Source organism: Choristoneura fumiferana, chromosome Z, assembly GCF_025370935.1.
Source record: "Choristoneura fumiferana chromosome Z, NRCan_CFum_1, whole genome shotgun sequence".
NCBI classification, from domain to species: domain Eukaryota; kingdom Metazoa; phylum Arthropoda; class Insecta; order Lepidoptera; family Tortricidae; genus Choristoneura; species Choristoneura fumiferana.
This window is the reverse complement of record NC_133472.1, coordinates 5,025,295-5,030,854: the sequence shown is the minus strand read 5'-3', so window position 1 is coordinate 5,030,854 and position 5,560 is coordinate 5,025,295.

Here is a 5,560-nt window from a genome sequence, read left to right as displayed (position 1 = left end):
TGAGCCAGCTCGGGCTCGAACCCACGATCGTCTGCTGAAGAGGCCATAGGTCAAACCACTGGGCTACCACCACTACCCTGCAGGTGCAGCCTACCTTGCAGGTGGTAGGACCTTGTGCAAGGTCCGCCCGGATTGCTACCACCATCTTGCTCGCTAATCCTGCCGTGAAATAGCAGTGCTTGCATTGTTGTGTTTCGGCGTGGAGAGTAAGACAGCCGGTGAAATTACTGGCACTTGAGGTATCCCATCTTAGGCCTCTAGGTTGGCAACGCATCTGCAATCCCCCTGGTGTTGCAGGTGTCTATGGGCGGTGGTAATCTCTTACCATCAGGTGACCCACTTGCTCGTTTGCCATCCAGTCGAATAAAAAAAAAACTACAGTACTCTAATATTTAATCAGTCATTACCTAAGTATATTTACACAACCCGACTAAAGGAAAAGTTCATTAACCCTATGTAAAAATAATTTCTCACACAATAGACTCTTCACGAATAGCATAAGGTGGAAATTCGAAGAAGAAACGACTATTTTAACCCCTCGTTTGTCGTCTGGTAGTTTTATGGCTTACTACGTTAACCAATCAAACGGCACTAAGCGGTTTTAGCAGCCGTAAACTGTCACTTGTAGTGTTAACTGTTTGTATGACCGTTCATATACTTTTAAGGTAAAATAACGTTGTAAATGGTTCAATTAAAAGACAGGTTTGATTTGATACCATTCCCCAATAGTTCCAAGACACTTATATAGCTCCTAATTAATTGCTGGATTTTCTTCATAAAGATGCATTTAAATTGATTACAAATGATCTTGCATATTCCTTATTGATTGATGATGGTCATAATAGCCTTTTGACTTAAAACAAAACGTGTTAAAACAACACGGTATTAATGGCAAAATTAAAAAAAAAAACTGCTATTAAAACTGGAATAAAAATGTTACTATTGCAAGATATTTCAACAGTTTTTGACTTTTATCTGCATTAATTAAAACTTAGAAACCGTTAAGATGTGGTTACATCTCATAGTAAACTGCCATTTTTGGTGTATCTGAGGCATGTTTAAGTGTTAATGGTCTTAACGCCGTTAACACTTAAAACTTAACTTTCAAGATTGCAATTAAAGAAAAAAGTGTCACAACAAGTTGAGATTTAAGGTAAGTATGGGTAAAAGTAAAACTATTCCCGTAACGCAAAATAATCCATACTTAATATTATAAATGCGAAAGTATATGTGTTGTCCGTCTTTCACGTCGAAACGGAGCGACGGATCGACGTGATTTTTGGTATAGAGATAGTTTATGTTAGTTTATATAACCGAATTCTACGGGCGAAGCCGCGGGCCAAAGCTAGTTGACAATATTTTGCAAATTAAAACGCATAGCTACGCTCTAAAATGATTAAATTGAAGTTATAACACTTAAGCTGTGCCTTGACATATCAGATGTAAGATATCAGTGTTTGGTAGAGTCATTCACGATGACGCGTGCCGTGGTTCTTATTACAATGACATTAATGTCTAATATTGACCAAATCATGCGTCTTCGTGGATGGCGCTTGGTTTAGTATTGTAGCACAATGCAATATCCATAATTTTGTGCACGAGTATACTATTTGATATTGTCACTTCACTATTTTTTGGAATGTGATAGAGACACGAAGTAAAGCGCTAACGTGAACTGCTTCAACTTTGCCCTCTGGCCCGAACATTGCCTGATTCAATTTATAGTCGATAACTAGCACCTTTCTAGGTTTTTTAAACTTTTATCCCCCGTAATAATAATTCCCGTGTAGATGAAAGTTTAAATCCTATAAGAGTGCTAAGTTATCGACTCTAAATCGAATCAGGCAGTGTTGGGGCCAGAAGGCAAAGTTGAAGCAGTTTACGGTATACATCTGAAATGAGATGAACCGCTACGAGTATCAATACTTATGATTTGCGAATATTGATAAAATAATCATGTCACCAATATTGCAAGGAATATTGACAAAAATGTTCATACCTTGGGCAATATTGCAAATCATCATTAGTATACCTACATTGCTAACTACCCAGCATTTTGGCATTTTTAACTATACGGTGTTACAAGAGAAATTAATGATACAAAGGCAGTGTTTTTCAAATACCACAACGCTTCGTAGGTAGCAATTGTTAATTATTAGTCTAGAAATAAATTAAAGTTGTACAGAAATTGTTAGGTTTATATACTAGATCGCATGGCAGGCAGAAAACTGATGAATTTCGCATTTGCATTTCTTACAGAAAAGTACGCGATAATATGAAAAAATCATATTGTAACACAGCGTGTCTTAAAAATACGTAATTTTAGCTTTAATTTAAGTGTTTTTTCATATTGTCGTTTACATTTTAATTATTAAATTAGGTTATAACAACATTACTCATACTAAAAAAAAACTTTTGGTTTTACAAAGGCCCGGTATGGCCAACGTGAAATTTAATCATTAAAGTAAGGAATCATAAGGAATTTTTCAAGTTCAAGCTAATTTAGGAAATAAATACAAAAAACAGTAATAAAATATGTGCTAGCTAAACCATGGAAACTCAAACCGGGTTTTTGTAAAACTAAGCTTTCGTGATTCAAATCAAAGAACAATAAACTCAAATAATGAGTGACACTATAAATAATTCAACCTTTGCCAAAGGAATGACGGATGAATGCTCTAGAAGCTACAATATAATCAAAAAGTGTAGACATATTTTTATAAAACACTACTTTACATTAAATAACATAAATATAATTAGATACAGACATGGTTTTACAAGACCCGTTTTCTTTGGATAGTTTCGATTTCGCGGTTGTTATAAACTGACGCTGATTGTTATAAGTATAGTGGTTTCAGCTATGGCCTCTGAAGCAAAGGACTTCAAATCTGGACTCACACCTCTGTGTTCAAAGTTATCAAATTCTTGCTCAAAAATATATTTTAAATTTAACACGGTCTCTACAGGGAAACAGCGCGTGGAAATATGCACAAAATTGCAAAACAATTCAATGGTGTGTATAAAGTTGTCAATCCGCACTGGTCCTGCGTGGGAACTACGGCTTAAGCACTCTAATCCGGAGAAGAGGCTTTTGACCTGCTGTGGGATGTATAAAGGTCGAGATGAGAATAGACTGAAATAGTATATCTTTGAATCAACTCAGGTTAGCAGCTATAAATTGCATTCCAATAAGGTTGACAGGTAATCGTAGGTACAGTCAAGGGCAAAGATATCGACACGGCCAAAGTTACAAAAATATGTATACACTACTTTATGCACTTAACATTAAGGCCGTGTATACATATTTTTGCAACTTTGGCCGTGTCGATATCTTTGCCCTTGACTGTACAGTCAACGTCATAAATAAGTGATCATTTTTGTACCTTGTCATTTTAACGTCATGTTTGGAAAGCCATACGAAATTGTGGTCCGACTGAAAGCACCACGGTACATAACTGATCACTTATTTATGACGTTGACTGTACTATATCTAACTATTGCTAGATGTTTCTTTCAACTTTATTATAGTGAAAATGCAAGTCAGCATTCAAATAAGTATCTAAAACTTGGCAAGAAGCCATCTTTCCAGTTAAGTATAGCCAATCTGTTAGCCTCAGTCTGGTAATCCAGTGAAATATCAAGGGTTAAAGAAAATACAGATCAAATAAGTTTTGATAAAAATGTTATTTTTAATACCACCTTTTTTGCTGACTGTACGTTAACTACGTTAAGTTTATGCCGTTAACCGTTGATGAAATCCGTCCTTCGGAGACCGATCCTGGCTTCTTTTTTTTTAGTTTGATTTTTAATGCGTAGTATACTGTAAATATTTATTGTACCTATGTGTTTGCATTGCAGTAACGAATGAGCGTTTTTATACATTTTTCAATTTAATTCCATCCATCCATCCATCCCAGCCTATATACGTCCCACTGCTGGGCACAGGCCTCCTCTCAGAACAAGAGGGCTTGGGCCATAGGCCCACGCGGGCCCAGTGCGGGTTGGAACTTCACAGGCACCATGAATTGCTTCGCAGGTTTGTGCAGGTTTCCTCACGATGTTTTCCTTCACTGCAAAGCCCGTGGTAAATTTTAAATGTCATTCCGCACATAAATTTCGAAAAAACTCAGAGGTGCGAGCCGGGGTTTGAACCCCCACGACCCTCTGTTTGAGAGGCGATAGGTCAAAACCACTAGGCCACCACGGCTTATTTTCATTTAATTAAAATAATATGTTTATTTTTTCATTTTGACATTTTATGTTTAAATTATTAAGTATATTATTGAATTGTGCACTTAATTTGAAAATAGCATTAATTATTACATTGATTACTATTTTTGAATTTTGTATACTTGATAGCATTTTACACCGAATAAGGTACTTATTTTATTTAATGTCTAAACAGGATTTTTAAATTTAAATTTATTGTGAAAATAAATCTAATTGATGCTACTAAATGTGAATATAAATTATTAATGGTTACAAATAACGTCTACGAAACTGTATCCCGTACGAGGACGGATTCTTTTAATGACCCTGATGAGTCATGATGTATGTATAATGTATGTATGTATGAACATACTCGACGGGTCAAATCTCGCAAGGTGAATTTGGCGCACTTCCAGTAGTCAGATTGACTTCAAATTTGGCATTCTTTATGTATTTTTTTTAAATAATATTATGTAAAAAACACACATACATACACACATTGCAAGTTAAATAAAAGGTTGTAAACTTATGATCCACACAGTCAAAAAAACAACGAAAAATGTGCAGAATTTATAGCAATTTTTACAGAGATTTTGACCATGTTCGATTCCCGGTCTCTGAGTTAAATAAATGGATTATTGTATAAATTAAAAAAATATAATTTTTAATTTTTATTGACTGGATGGCAAAGAGCAAGTGGGTCTCCTGAAGTAAGAGATCACACCGCCCATAAACATCTGCAACACCAGGGGTATTGCAGATGCGTTGCCAACCTAGAGGCCTAAGATTGGTACCTACTTTTTCTACTATACAAACCATTTTACAGTCTCAAGATATTTGATAAATTAATAGAATAAATGAATAGACATTACTTAGATAAAGACTTTTTGAGCGTGCCATATTATTAGTGGCTAACATGTAGTTATGTACAAGTAACACTATGTATAATACAGCAAATAAATTCATTTTATTTCATTTCACTGACAGTATTTAGGGTTCCGTACCTAAAGGGTAAAACGGGACCCTATTACTTAGGCTCCGCTGTCCGTCTCTCAGTCCGTCTATCACCAGGCTGTATATCTCATATGAACCGTGACAGCTAGGACAGTTGAAATTTCCACAAACTATGTATTATGTGTGCAGCTATGACAACAAACACTAAAAACAGAGTAAAATATATATTTAGAGCGGCTCTCATACAACAAACATGCTAGCCAAAATACTAACTAGGAACCAAAAATAATGCTAATATTGCAAACCGATTTTTGTAAGACTTCACCTAACTTTTAGCTACTGGTAGGCCTTAGTTTTGTAGTCACTCCGAGTTATGTTGCAAGCAACATATTTTTTG